This window comes from Tinamus guttatus, unplaced genomic scaffold (assembly GCF_059628265.1).
Source record: "Tinamus guttatus ecotype Peru unplaced genomic scaffold, ASM5962826v1 Tinamus_guttatus_pri_ptg000488l, whole genome shotgun sequence".
NCBI lineage: Eukaryota > Metazoa > Chordata > Aves > Tinamiformes > Tinamidae > Tinamus > Tinamus guttatus.
The window spans coordinates 265763-281292 of record NW_028289022.1 but is presented as its reverse complement, the minus strand read 5'-3'; positions in this window follow the sequence as shown (position 1 = coordinate 281292).

Sequence of the window (15530 nt, the reverse complement as noted above, 5' to 3'; positions counted from 1 at the left end):
AATCCTGTGAGAGATGTCCCTAGGTCAGGGTCACTACAGCAGTGAGAGGGGAAGAGCCCCGATGGGGCCAGCGAGGCTTATTCCTCACTAGGATGAAAATATCTACACGCCACTGACCATCTTGAGAATTTTCTGGAACTCCTCAAGTCATGTCAACTCTCTGCTGTACCTCTAGTACCATTTCTCGCTTTAGCATAACAAAAAGCAAAAAAAAATCCTGTCCCCCAAATGTTTCCACCCACGCCAATAAATGTCCTTGTGCTGATGATGCTTAAACTAGGAATTTATGTATCATTATATTTCAAAGATGCACTTTAAGTATTTACATCTTACAACTTCCTGAGTAATGCAGACTGTACTTGTCTAGAGCTGTTTCTGCAGTACATTTTTTCAACACCCAAATACTACCTGCTTGCCTCAAGATAATCTGTGGAAAATTTTGTGAGAACTGCGTTAGCCCTGATGTGTACAAGATGTTATCAGAATCAAAACAAAAATTCATTAAATAAATATACAATAACTTTGTGCCAATATTGCGTACCAACTCCTGCTTCTGCATGATGCACAAGCTTCACATTTCTACTTCCTCACTACCCATTATATTCATAGACAGTCTGAATATCTGTATTTAAAACTCTGGAAAATAATATTAAAACACTTGTGCCTTAGACATGAAAAATCTCAACCTTTTTTGACCAAAGGAATGGAGGGAAAAAATAATAAAATTAATGAAATTAAAAGCATCATATCAGTTACTGTATTTTTTCACCATGGATCACAGTTTTATGAGGAGGCAACGTATGCACAGTCTGTGCTTCCTTGACACATTTAAGATTTATTGTAATTTTTTCTTTAGAATGGGTGAAAGGAGGGAGATAAGGCAAGTTTAACAATTAAAATACTTGAAAAAAATACTGCTGTTTTGGAAACAGGGATAACAATGTTTGGCAGTGAAACTTGCCAGTGAAAGCCCGGTCTGCTTTCACTATGTGGGTCAGCTGAGCAGGGAGGGGAAACAGCAACACTGCGAGGAATGGCAGCAAGGCCAGTTTAACATAATCTCAGCATCCCCTTTAAAGCGTAGCAACCTGGTGTAGCAGCTGTGGTGAGGGTGTTTTAGAAAGGAGAGCCTAGCAGTTTGATTTCAGCCTTACTTCATTCACACTTAAGTTAAAAGCTCAAAACAAAAGTTGCATGTGTACTGCAAATGAGTATTTTGACAACAAGATTCATCTTCTAGATGGGCCAGCTGAAGGTCTGGAACATTCTGAGTAATACAAACAAGTCCTAATTCAACCTATAATTACAGTGATTGAAGTTGTAACAGGTACTACATAACAGTGAGCGCTGACAACAGCTACGCAGGTGAGGAGACTCTGCTCTGCAAACCCTGCTGAGTCTATTTTCTACCTTACTTCCTTCTGCTAAAAAATGTTGCCCCAAGTCATAGATGCAGAACATTCGGAGAGAGGAGCTGGCATTTGTGCAATGGATTTGTGAATCTGCGCAGTCTGAGAAGTGCAGTCTGGATTTTGACCCATTGCTTCTATTACATCACAAAACACTGTAAAACCACGGTACACTGGCATTTTGCTTGAGAAAGGGTCCCTGGAGCTAGCCAGTGTCCCAGCCTTTGTAGTCTTGCATGAAAAGATCTGCAAAAGTGCTGCAGAATAAATATTCATATGCAATAAAAATATCTTCCTTTTTGACTAGAGATTTTTTGAAGACATTAAACACTCAACACTCATTATAGAAAAAAATATAAAATAAATGCTCTTTATATACTCTGTAAAGATGAGGAAAGTGCTTTTTTAGCATTAAAACAATAAAAGCAAGTTAAATCATCCCAGAATTTAAATTCTTAAAAATTATTTCAATACTGCCTACTTTGCTTGTATGCGTGTTTTACTTATGTGTGGTAAGCACCATCTTCAAGCAAAATTGCAATTTAATTAGAAAAGCTAATATACTCTGTTTTAAGAGCAAATAATGTTTTGGTAATTTCTGCATCACTGAAATCTGAAACCTAGCATATATATGCCTTTAAAAAACATATTATTTAAATACACCTGTTCTGATCTGAATTGTGTTAACATACAGAGGTTCTATTTTTGTGTACAAGTTTAGCAACATTTGAGCAGCAAGATGTAGGTTAAATCACCAAATAATTCCCATTTGTGAACAATAAATGCCTAATGCACAAAAATGCTTCACTTTTTTTCTGTAGAGAAAAAACAAGTTTTTGACTTGATTGAGTGGTGGGGAGTCCTGAGAGGTAAGAATCTGTAGGCCGATACCATTAGTCTGCCAGGGTTTGGCTTCTGGCTTTATTTTCCCCCTGACAAGAACAAAGAAAGGAGGCCTGAATAATTCCAGTGCAATACCAGTTTCATCAGTCATGAAGCATAAATTTTATAGATAAATAAAGATGCCCAAGCTGATCAAATGCTGATGCCAAAGAACTCTTAGCGTGCTTCCTATGACATGCTGTCATCAAAAGGGTTTCCTGTTTAATAGGTGGGTGGTGGTTGCCGTGTGCTAGATTCCAGGCCCATCTCATCTTAGGATGTCAAAACAACTAGGATATTAAGCAGATATAGGATGTTTCTTACCTTACAGAGAAAAGTGACTCGGTCTTCTGTCTCTCTTGCATATATGAGTGTGTACATTCATGAGTGTATTTATAGGCACGAAGATAATATATGCTCCCTCTCTTAAATATGAAGATACTGACATCCACCAAACTGTGTAATTACAATATTAAGCTAACAAGTGAGATTCATGTTTGGTGTGCATGAGAAATGAGTAAATACTGTTTCAAATAGAAATATTTTAATGCATTTCTTACTCTGTCACTTGGTGCTACCTTTGTGCAACCCTGGTGTGCCCACCATACCATCCACACTGGAAACACAGTGGGATGCAAAACAAGGTATCCATGGACTTCTCTTAAAGACCAAGGGCACAAGCCTTGAGAAATGGAAATAAAACACCCTTATCTGCAGTGAGAAGCCAAGGGCCTGCATTTACTCCCTCTGGTGGTCTGCCAGGCTTCACAGCGTGCACACTATCTATCTGGCTGCTTCACGTAGGGTCTGCGTGCAAGACGGGGCTTCTTTGTCCTGCCTCCTGCAGAGCATTCGAAGCCATTGCTGCATTTTCCTGGGCTCCGGCAAGGTGCAGAGCACAGTACCCAGGCAAGCGGCTGCCCTGCTTTCCTAGGGTCCTGTTTCCTTGCTGAAGTACAAATACCAGGTGCCACACTAGTGGCAGCACTGGTTTGTATTTGCACAGCAATTGCTTCTGTAAATTACAGTGCATGAGTAAGCAGGAGGGGATGGAGAGAGGGCTCCCTGATCCGGATTAAAGTTTTCCATTGCCAGTGAAACCTGCAATTACTGCTGGCCTGGGATGGATCCTTGGGATAGATTCTGACTACCAGAGTGTGACATGGAATTAAGTTTGCAGAGGTCCCCACATCTTTGGTTACTGTCAGAACATTTGAAGTCAAGGAGCAGCTGGTTGCATCCTGACTGGGAATACCAGTACCCTCCATTTCCCACTATTTCCTCTGCATTCATCGCTAAATCTACACTAAGTGTCTTTGGAGGTTTCATCTCTCAGTGCTTATGCTTGTGAGAAATGGCTTAAAGAAACCAGTAAGGCTAATAATTTCTTAAGCAGAGATAGGAAGATGTCCTAAATAAAAATAAGATGATCTTCAAATCATCTCTGTTATTGGATAAGGAACAAAAGAGCTGGGAGGAGAGGCTGGGGAAAAAGGTACTGGAGCTCCATCTGAAAGCTTCAGTTTTTCACTGAATGCCACTTGGTCATTGCTGAGGTTTGGGGTGATGACAAGCACTTTGGGGCTACAGCTGAGCCTAGGCAACACTCCCAGAAAACAACTGCAGCCTGGGGGACATCTCTGAAGAGACTTTCAGCTAAAAAACTTTGCCCCAACATTTATGGCACAATAAATCATGTTGGCCAACAAAAACAGTAGTGTCACCAAAAATGGCAGCAGGGGTCATATTACAGAAGAGGCCTAGACTGATCATTCAATATTTCCCCTTAGAATATTTTCAGAATTATTTTCAGTAGCATTTTACCTGTTTTGGTGCACTGTTTTACATCTCTCTAGAGCTCCATCAATAAAGACCTAACATTCTGCATCTCTAAATGCCTTTCAGATATTGAACAAAACGTAACATACATTGCAAATAGTTAAGTCTTTGACTTGCTTAGAAAACTAAAGATGTTCTGAAAGTGCATTTGGACTTAATTATAGTAGTCCTGTTATGATGTTCAAATCTCAGATGAATTCACTCATACTGAAACAGCAAACGATACCTTTTAAGTTTTTCTTAAATAATAAAAACTCTTCAATGTTTTTCTCTTATCTGTTGCTGGGAATAGTTTGCAATCACTGCTGGGCAGGATGTTCTACCGTGTCTAAGAGTTTTTGTTTTCTTACAAAAGCAGTTTTGAAGATAAAAGTTGTTCTCTCACCCCCCCGCCCCCACCGTTTTCCACACTCCCCTGCTTTTCCTGGTATAATAACTAGGCTGGGCCTGCTCGGAACAATATTTGTTATCCAAGGTTATTATCCATGAATAACAGGCAGAAGAGGGCAAAGCACGCAGATCACAAAGCGACTCCTCTTCCTTTATTAGATACGGAGCAAGTGAAGAAACCCTCCCAGTCTTCCAGACTGACACTTATATCTTCAGGAGAGCCATTCCCATAAAACCGCCTCTGAGTCGCAGGAAAAGGGCTCAGCTATCGGCCAGGAAATATCAAAGCAAAGTCCATACATTAGAGTGATACAGTTTCCTACTCCAGGCAGCTCAGACTTGCTGTGTTTAGAAGGAAAATCCACAAACTCAGATGTTCTTCCTCAGCAATCCTGAGCAGATCACCATTCTTGGAAGCTGTCTTCTGCATATCTTGCCAGGTAAGAAGCTACCCGCTTTCCCACGAGTTTCCTGCCCTCCTTCTCCCTGACTTAGCTTAAGGACTTCCAGATGAGCCACTCCAGCAAGGTTGCTTGACCAGGGACCATCTGCTCCCTTTTGTTTCATGACCAGCTTCTCCTGTGGGAAAGGTGGATACTTGACACTTGGCAGCGACGATTCTTCTACTAGCCCACCATCCCTTTCACCCATTCCCTTCACCATGCTAGCCCAAAGTCATTTAGTCACCAATTAATTAGGAAAAGTAGGACTAAATTTCTGAATTAGTTTCCAGCTAATTAGGAGAATAACAGTAGCTGGCAATTCCTAAATTATCTGGTGAAAAAGCAATAGGATTGTGTATGTAAATAAACTTCTATCTATGACTATGGTCTATGACTTCTAGCAGCTAAAGCACCCCCTTGAAAACTGAAACCATGTACGAAGGTCATGAAACAAAAAAACAGGGCCACCACATTCATAATGCCCCCCTGTCGGGGCCATCAGGCATCTTCAGCCATGGACCCAAGGAAGGACCAGGGTTCTGAACCCGCCCACGCTTTGGACCCCTCCCCGCTCTCCAGGCAGCGGCACCCGCAGCCCCTCCGCTGCCCCGGGCCTGCGCTGCGTGCGGCCGCGCTGCTGCAGGCGCCGGCGCAGCCCGCGGGGCTACGTGGCAGCGAGGCGTTCACAGCCTCACGAACAGCTCCTTGGCCGAGCAGTCACCCATTTCACCCACAGGAAAACACAAGAGACCCAAGAGGCAAAAAAGAAAAAAAAAAGAAACAGCAGGTGCCCCTTGGGAGGCCCTGTTGCCTGGGACAGTGCCCCTTCCTTCCAGCACTGCCCCGCGGTGGGGTGCAGCCCTTCCTGCTCCCCGGCATTCGTGTTCGCTCTTCCATCCGCTCTGGGCATCAGTGCCTTGTCCTTTCCTGCGTGCCGCTCTCCGTCTCCTTTAGAAATTGCTCACCAAGGGCAATGAGCAGCCTGCGGCCGATCTCCTCCATTCCCTCACCGCGCTGCTCCCTTGGTTTTCACCCTTCTAGAACTATTTCAGTTTCTCATTCTCTATTTCCTGACTTAAAATGGAAGTCCATATGGAGTTTGCAGAGTGGAACTGATGAGCACTGCAAGGCTCTGTGACCCGTCGTCACAGGGAGGGCTCCCGCCAGAGGCCGGGGCAGAGCCGCGCGGGCCGCCTCAGCTCGCCCTGCGCACAGAAAGGTGCTCGGAGAACAGCCCTTGGGAGGCCAGCGGGTGGGCTTGGTACCACCTCTGAGGAACATGAAACTTTGTCCACGTAATTAAGGAAACTACAGCACGTGCAGTTTGATCCTGCTCCTAGTTCTCATGTTTGCCTATTTTACCTCTTCAAAAAATAATTATGTCAACATGTTCTATTCAGCCGAATATTTGCTTCGTTTTATCAAACCTGTTTTTCTTGTTACAATAGCATGTGATCCGTCACCTATTTAACACAATTAATAATAAAAAAGTACCTGCAAGTGCACACATTCCAAGGCTGTGATAACATCTCAAGTCATGAGAACTCTGCTTTTCAAGAGTCTCATTTTATCAGAGTGAGTGAGTATGAGTGCCTTTGGGTTAAAAATGAGCTGTATATTTTTTGTAATGTATCTGGGTACGGGTTTTTGATTCCCTTGCCTGCACCTTTAGAGTCTCTCTTTAGGAGAGACGTTTCCTAGTGGCGAGTGCTGCCTATGAACACGTGGCCTAGCGCAGCAGAGGCCGGTAGCAGTGCTGCTAGGGAGCACCCGTTCTGCAATCAAACATCCCCAGGATCACGCCAGGACGTGCCTGTTGACAGACAGAAAGAATTTGAGTTGCTGTTCTAAAAACTTTCTTCCTAAAATTCCCTTATTAGGCAACTCAGACTACAGCTCGCTGGGTTAAAGATCCCCCTTTGGCTTTCCAATGTGATTTGGGTCGAGTAATTTTGACTCAATCACGCTGTTCTCCAAGGCAGAGCTTTCCTGACTTGCAGCACTGTGCGATTTCCAGAATAACTCATCTCAAGGTGCCTTGCATAGCTGATGGATCAGCAGATAATATTTTTGTGATTCTATCCCTGCTGAATGCATTTGAGATAATATCTACATAATAATTTCAAGACCTAGCATTTACTGCTCATATTTATGAGGCCTTATTTAGGGCTGTGTTTCAATTGCATGCAGCACTTCAGTGTTTTTGTCTCCATTCCTTCCTGGCTGATGCATGCCAGGTATTTTTGCCTGCTTTTCCTGCTGACTATTGCATGCCAACTAACTTTGTGCTATGGCACAGAATATACCCCATCTGTCACAAGCGTTTTTAAGAGAGTCTAAGCTGAATGTTGAATGAAGCCCTGCCTTATGTAGAGGAGCTTAATTATTCTCTGGTCTGTGGAATAGGGGAGTAGGGCCAGAATGAGGAGGACTGGCTTGTCAGGAAGATAGCTGGAGGGAATCAGAATATATCATTACCTAAGGGAGTGGTATCCTCAGTCTTCATCTACTTTAATTCTCTTGCCAGACACATCAAATGACAGTGCTGTAGGGCTGAAAAAAATTGGGGCAAAGCTGGGGCAGCGGGTGGCTCATAATGACAACCTGTCTAGCTGTGTGAGTGGCAGGCAAGTGGCGAGAAGGAAGTTTGCAGCAAGGGCTCGCTAAGGCGCAGTGAGAAAGGGTTTGTTTGCATCTGTCTTCTCTCCTGAGCAGGTTTTGGCAGCTGGTTAAGCTGGCTAGCTCTGCATGAGCTTCACGGGGCCGTTTATTAATTTTTTGCTAAGAAAAGCGAGTTTCTGGCAATTTCAGCTTGCCCACAAATGACTGCTATTCTGTGGAGCACAAGAGTGAATGACTTGACTGGTTGGTGCTTCACGGGCAGACGTGAGAGGCCGCTGCAGTTTGGTTTCTCACTAGCCCTGCTACGAGGACCCCAAGTCAGGCACCGGCTGCGCGGGGCTGCTGGGGAGCAGCGGAGCAGCTCTCTCGGGGGGGACGCGCTGGCAGCCCTGCCAGTCCTTCTCCCGTGTGAATAATTACGTCTGCTCCGTGTCCGCACGGCGGTTCCACGCGGAAAGCTGTTCCCCGTTCCGCAGGCAAAGCTGCCGCCGGCTCACGCGCTGCTGGGGCCTGCGGGCGGCCCCGGCCGCCTCCCGCTGCCCTGGGAGCCCGCAGGCCTGCGGCTGCCGGCCTGGCCCTGCGCAGGGTCTTGGGGCACAGGGGTGTCCCCCCAGCCCAGGCTGCCCCTCCGGGCAGCCCTGCAGGCCCCGGGGCTGAATGGGCCGGCAGGAGGGAGGGAGCAGGCGGCACAAATCCAGGGCCACCCACCGGAGTAGCAGAGAAGAAACGTCCTCAGAAAAACCCTTCACTGTCGCCAGTGAAATGAGGCAGATTTGGGAAGCAGATGGGGAAGGAGCACACAAAAACGCAGGGTTTCTCTTACTCGGCTGTGTCTATCTACAAACTAGGCATTTAGCTGGGCCACCGTTAAGTCTCCACCTGCAGTCAAAGAAGAGAAACGAACATTTCCAGAGGGACATTCCTGCCATCTGGGACAAATCCCTAAATAGGAACCTATGGCAGGTGATTCATCCCATCTAGTGCTTTCTCCTTAGACTAGAGAGGAAGTCTAGACAACTAGGTCACTTGTAGATGGCAAAAATTAGGTGGGAAGAAGTCCATGCATTATAGATAAAAATAAACATGGATATATGAGTTTCCTTTTGATACTATCTCCCAGCTGTTCTTCTACAAAGTTAATGATGTTGATTTTTTTTTTTAATGTCAACTCTTATCTGAACCCAAATATTTATTTAGTAGCTAAACAGGTCAAACCAGCTATTATAGATCTGCCTGTGGATGAGCAATGATTTTGTTTCCACCTAAGGCAATTAAAGCACCATTCTCATCCTCTGCTGTAGCAGCCTTTTACTCCAAGGCTCTCACAGATATCGCAGAGCCCACGACATCCTGGGGAAGACACTGCAGAACTCACTCAGCCTCTGCAGAGGTCACAGCAGAGGGGCACTCGATGCAGACAAGCTGCCCTTCTCCAGAGCTTTCAGCAGGCTCCCGAGCGCCAGAACCACATGCAACAACAGGGAAAGGAGACGACCTTCCAGGACAAGGTTCAGGAGAGTGATTCCAAAATGGCATCTTTTGTTGCCCGGAGTAAGGATTTTAATTCTCGGCAAAGGACCGAATTTAGAGCATAGTCTTGTCTCCTTGGCAGTGCTGCTGCCCAGCTTTGGCAGCTCCCCACTCAGCTGCCTTCTATAAATCCCACTCCGAGGTGCCAAATTTCCAGCATACCCATGGATCAAATTTGGATGTTAAAAATGTCAACGGGTGCCTACAGCTCAGGAACTATGACCTTCAGCATTACAACGTCCAAGACCCTGTTCAGATAGATACAGCCACCAAAACCTCATGGGCCACATGGAAAGAGATTTTAGGTATTTTAGGTAGGAACGAAGTCCTCTTTCTGGGCTGTGCCAGACTGTGCACTGTTAGTTCCCAAACTGCAAAAGCACTGGATGCCGGTCAGGGGGCCGTGGGGAGAAGCATGGGGGGCTTCTGCAGAGAAGACCACACGGCCCCAGTTTTACCACGGGATGCACAGGCGCGGGCGCCGCAGCGCGCGGCAGGCCCGGGCTCCCTCGCTGGGGAGCGCTGCGCAGAGCGGCAACGTGAGGAAGCGGCTGGTGGCCTGTGAGGGGCCGCAGGCCTCTACAGACCGGGTGCCAACTGTGAAACCGTGGTTTATTTGCTTCAGATAAATGTCTAGCTTAATATTCAATCTTTGCAATAATCAAAGAACATGCAAATATTTGTAAGAGGCAAACAAAAAGGTCACAGTCCTCCCTCTTGTATTCAAGCAAACATTTTACGCCTCTCTGTTATGATTTATTTATTTATTTATTTGCTCACTTGGATTTGAATCTCACAGGGGTCTGTATTACCAAGCCCAAGGGAAAAGCCAGGAAAACATAAGGTTGTGCTTAAAATACAACTTGTAAGTCACCCACTGGGTGGGACAGTGTCCAACCTGAAGTTATTCTGTTTTGTCCTCCATTCGCAAGTGGAGAGAAATTTTTAAACCAAGGAAACCCATCGTACATCTACAGTAGCTCCAGGAAAATCACATTTTCATTTTCTAAAATGAGAAAAGTGTTCTCAGCAGAAGTATTGCCTTGCAGAGCGCCATGTGTTAGTCTAGGTGCCAAGGTGCATAGCGAGGGTTTTGGTGACTGTGGCTGTTTGCACTGGGTCTGCCCTGAAGTGTCGTACATCTTTCTGTCTGCTCACAGCAAAGGGTGCACGGAATGTTTAGGTCTCCCTCAATCTCCCAAGGTCTCTCAAATTGCTAGCCCTTTCTGCCTCTTGTCCTTGCAGTGAAACGAAACATATATTCCAATAATTACAAAAATACATTCTTAAATCATTCATATCTTCATTCTTCATTTCACACTGAACTGCCAAACTGTGCAGGGCTGGCCCTATCTTTTGACAAGTCAGAGACGTAGAAGCAGCATATAATTTTCTGAAGGCAAAGACCAGAGATCAGAAGCTCTCCAGGACATATATACTAACTTTTTCAGGAATGAGTGAACGCTGCTTTATCCTGTTGTTCTTTGGTTTGTGCAGAATAAACATTCCATGATGATACACATCATCCACAAAGGCCCCTTTTCTGGCTCAGAGGAGTGGGGATAGCACTGTGTTTGGCTTGGTCACTGACCTGGAGACAGAAGGCCTCATTTGGAGAGATTCCTCCTGTCCCGGGCAGCGCACAGACAAGATGTGTCCCCACAGCTGGCGCTCAGGTGTGTCGCGGTGCAGCTGCTCGTGGTGCAGCTCAGGACCACGTGCCCGGCTCCTTGCGCCAGCGCGGAGCTGTGCTGGCCCCGCTGCACCCAGCGTGCACTGACAGGGATCCCACTGCCCTTCCCTGTGCCCAGCGTGCACTGGCAGGGATCCCACTGCCCTTCCCAGCCCCGCTGCACCCAGCGTGCACTGACAGGGATCCCACTGCCCTTCCCTGTGCCCAGGGTGCACTGACAGGGATCCCACTGCCCTTCCCAGCCCCGCTGCACCCCGCATGCACTGACAGGGTTCCCGTTGCCTTCCCTGCGCCCAGCGCTGTTCCGAATGGGCTCAGAATTCGGCAATAATCACAACAGAACGAGGTGACTACATCGAGCATTTATTCAGGTGAAAGCACATATCCAGCAAAGTATGGATAATACTCACGAAGTGATACCTGCTGGCGGGATACTGGACCCGAACATCCTCTCGAGCTGGCAGATCAGAGAGAGGGAGTTGGGGATTGATCCCATAATGGCATCTGCCCTCTTTGGTATCAAAGGAAATATTGCTCACCTTAAGGGCATCATCTTTGGGGGTGGGGGTGGTAGAGCACAGATAAACCTTCTCAGTGGTGACATTCACCAGGATCGGTACGTAGGTGATGGCTGCGCAGAGGCCCTGGTCATGGGTGAAGTTCATAGCTCTCCATCACGCTCAAAGCTGTCGCTCCTTCTCTGTGGCCACATCCCACACGATTTTTTTCAGATGTTGGTAGGGAGGACTCTGTTGTCTCTGTCTCTCAATATACTTGCAACGACACGCTGCACCCACGTCTGGGCCTGGGTGCAACTAAGAACAAGCGACACATTATTATGTTCAATTCCCAGTGCTTGCAGCACACCTAATGATCTCTACATGGGGTCACTGGCCCTTCCATGCCCCTCATACTGGAGCTTGGGTGTCACTTCATTCTTGTATTCTATACTGAAGTTATGTCCCTAGTCTCTCTGCAAGGATACAAGTCAGAGTACAGCTCTCAATCCTCCTCCTCCCCCCGGAACATCTGGTCCACTCGTGGGGGAAGGTGGTAAGGGGGGAAAGCAGCGGGGGTGCCTTAATTTTCGAGAAGCCCTCCCCCGGGATCCCATTCAAGTATTCCTCTATGGTTTAATACCAACCCTTCCCTAGCAGGGAAGAGACTAGAGTTCGCTCCAGATCCATATGCTACAGTCGAGGTGCCTACCGCACAATTCACAAAGGGTATCCCTCTCATCAGGGCAAGGGGCGCCCACTCTTTGGTCAACCCTCTATTTTGAGCATCCTGGTTGATTGGATCACCTGGACCTTCCCTGGCCACAGCACCCCAGCAGCTTCAACAGTCTGGTGCATGGCTTGATGGCAGTCAGTCACAAGTTTTCCCTTGACAGGCTGGTCACTCAAACCCCAAACAGGGATTACTTCCTCCTTGCACTTTTCTGGGTTCCTGTGCACTACTGTGACCTCCGCTCCTGTGTCCACCAAGGCACGAACCGTTTGTCTATTCTGTTCCCAACAATAAATGGCACGTGTAACGAACGGTCAATCGTCTTGGCAAGTGATGTTACATTGGGACCCTTCGGACACTGGAGCTTGGCCACGCCCCTATTCTTGTTTCAGGCGTCCAAGCCCCTCCTGAGGGGGAGAAACTGTCTCCAGCTTCTCCTTTGGTATGAATGTTAACACTGTCTGCTCTAAATCCTCCCACAAGTGCAACACCTGTGATCTATCAGCCTTGGACATTATTCCAGAGCGCTGCTTCGCAGCCAGCACCGCACGGACATTGTGTCAGCGTGCTAGCTGGTGTAATACTACCGTTGGTTTCCCATCAATTTCCAGAGACAGCACAGGCTGCAGAGTTTGGAGTTTCTCCTCCCCCTGCTCTCCTGCACTGTCCTCTCTCTGCCTGGTGCATCCTGGCACGTAGGGTCAGTCCGACCCAGGAGGCAGCCCGAGGGTGGACAAACTGCCCTCAGCTGCGCAACTCTCCACCCTGGGTGCGCAGGCGCTCACACCAGTCGGGGGTCCCAGCCCTCAATTCGAGGGTCCTGCCTTCCTCTTCTTCCTCCCTCTCAGGTGTTTGGCCTCCAAAGCTAGTTTTGGAGGATGTCTCAGTTACATTGGCTACAAGCCCGGTCAAGCAGCCACCTTCAACAGGTTTTTGGAGGAGGCTGCCTGTGAACCAGGCTGAGCAGCTGCATCCCTGCTCCTTATCGCTCAGCCTAGGCAGGCAAACATCTTCTTTCTCAAGGTCTGGCCTCTGCTTCCCACGGGACATTTTTATGATTCTACAGATCACAGAAATTTCCATCTCCAGTACAAGCGCACAGTGACAGGGATCCCACTGCCTTCCCGGCTCCGCTGCGCCCAGCGCACACTGACAGGGTTCCAACCGCCCTTCCTTCATTCCCAGCAAGGGGCACGAACCTTCACGTTAAGCCTCGCACTGACCGCACTGATCAGTGTGATCCGTAATGTGATGTAGTACTATCTACAGTACTACAGTTCAATACTACAGATACCATCAGTATCGCACTCCTGTTTCTGGAGGGTTTCAGGAAAGGACGTTTCCTTCACTGGCTGTTGGCCCTCGGCCCTGCTTTAGTCATTCATTTGGGCCAGATTCCACCCTCAGATGTGACCGGCTGGGGACACGCGGTGACTCCGGCCGGAAATCTGCCCATGGACAGACAGCGCGTCCTAGCTGGTAAAGCTGACACCGGTCCTGAGTCTTTCCTTTGTTCTTTGTTATCTCAGAAAGAATTTTAGCCTCCCTTGCAGCTGTTATTTTTATCCAACAGTAACAACACTTTGTGGTCTCTACAAAAAGTTAAAATCTGCCATCTCTCTCTTAAATCTCTCTGTTAAAAAATAGCTCTGTTGGGTATTGAAAGTAACATTTCTCTCGCATTACTGCTTTTAGGTTCAAATACATAGGAGGTGTTTTTGTATTGATTTAGGCAGTTGCATTTCTTGTTGCAGAGATGAAAACAGCACTTACTCCCCCATAACCTGTACTCTCCCACTTCCAGTGGATGAAAATATATTTCAAATGTTACATGACTGGGCTTTGATTCCTTTTCTGATTTTCAGGAATATTTCACTCTCAAGTTATCCTATTGAACCCAGTGAAACCATCTATGGAACTAAATGCCTTTTAGTAATAGTACAGATATTAACTTCTAACCTTCAGAGACAGCGGTGCCATGTAATTACAAACATGTAGCAATGCCAATGCACAGTCTAGGACAACACCAACAAAACCCCAGACAAATTAGCAAACAAATACACAGTAAATCCTGCCTCGTGATTAACTGCATGCCCTTACTTTTAAAAGAGCAACAAACTATATAAGAATTTGTGGATTAATATAGATTAATCCACATATCCATCCAACGAGATAAAACATGTTCTTTTTCTTTACTTTACTCATACAGAAGTTTAACGATGAACTTAGTGTTTTTCAAATTACTACACACCAAACTGAAATCTGTCCCAGTGTTCTGCTATTGTAAGAAGATCAAAATATTGTTAAGATTTTGATAAAATGGGTCAGGAAGTGAGGAAAGGCAGAAGTTTAGAGCGAGGCGTTACCAGTTTCTGTGCGGGCTCGCATGCGCACAGGTGTGTGGCGCACACACACACACACACACACACAGATACACACACAGATACACACACACACACACACACACACGCACACACAGATACACACACACACAGATGCACACACACGCACACACACACAGATACACACACACACACACACACACACACACAGATACACACACACACACACGCACATGCACGCACCCCTCGGGGCCAGCACTCGGCACAGCAGCGGGCGCTGGGCGCCCTCCACACTCTGCAGGAACCGCAAGGAGCCCTGGCACGGGCTGCTTGCTGGCGCGGCCTGCGCCCCGGGCTGCGGGGGGCTGCAGCATGAGCCAACGTGCCCGGCTCCCGCAGGGCTCCGCAGGCTCCGCGGCGCCGCCGCGCGCCCACGCGGGGCCTCTCGGGCAGCTTCCAGGTTGGAGCCCCTGGCAAGGAGCAGCATGAGCGGGGGACCGAGAGCAGAAATGTGCAGAGAGGGGAAGGCAACAGCCTCTTCTGCTGCTCCCTTGTGCACCTGCGAGGAGAGCATAGAAGTTTGGGTAAGAAAAATGCAGGTAGGCCGGAATTGAGCAGGGCATGCCCCACAACGCTTTCTGTTCCTCAGGATGTGCCACAGATTTTTAAGGACTGAAGATTTACACATTTCCTATGGAAACAGATGATCAGTACTCAAGTTTCCAAGGCCTTTGGTGCCCTACAGCCCTCTTTTTAAACGTACATCAGCACCTTGTCCATCTTGCTGCGGGGAGAGCAGGAGGAGAACTACCTTTCTACATGCCCGGAAACCAGCAGCCTCGTGTAAAAGGTATGTAGACAGCAAACTTACTGCCTTAGGTGATTCCAACCTTGGCAGCAACCTATTTGCCCACGCTGAGGTGGCCTTTTTGTTCTGCCGTGTTTGAGCAAATGGAAAGACACCAGCTTTGTCCTACAGCCTAGATGACCGTTTGTTTAAGGCAGTAGTTCTTACAATGGGGAATATGACACTTTCCCCAAGAAATATAGGGACAAAAGCAGAAAAATATTTTACAGACATTGTAGAAAAACAAAGATGTCAAAGATAGCCCAATGAGAGTGGTAAAATATTTTACATTTAAGATAAGAC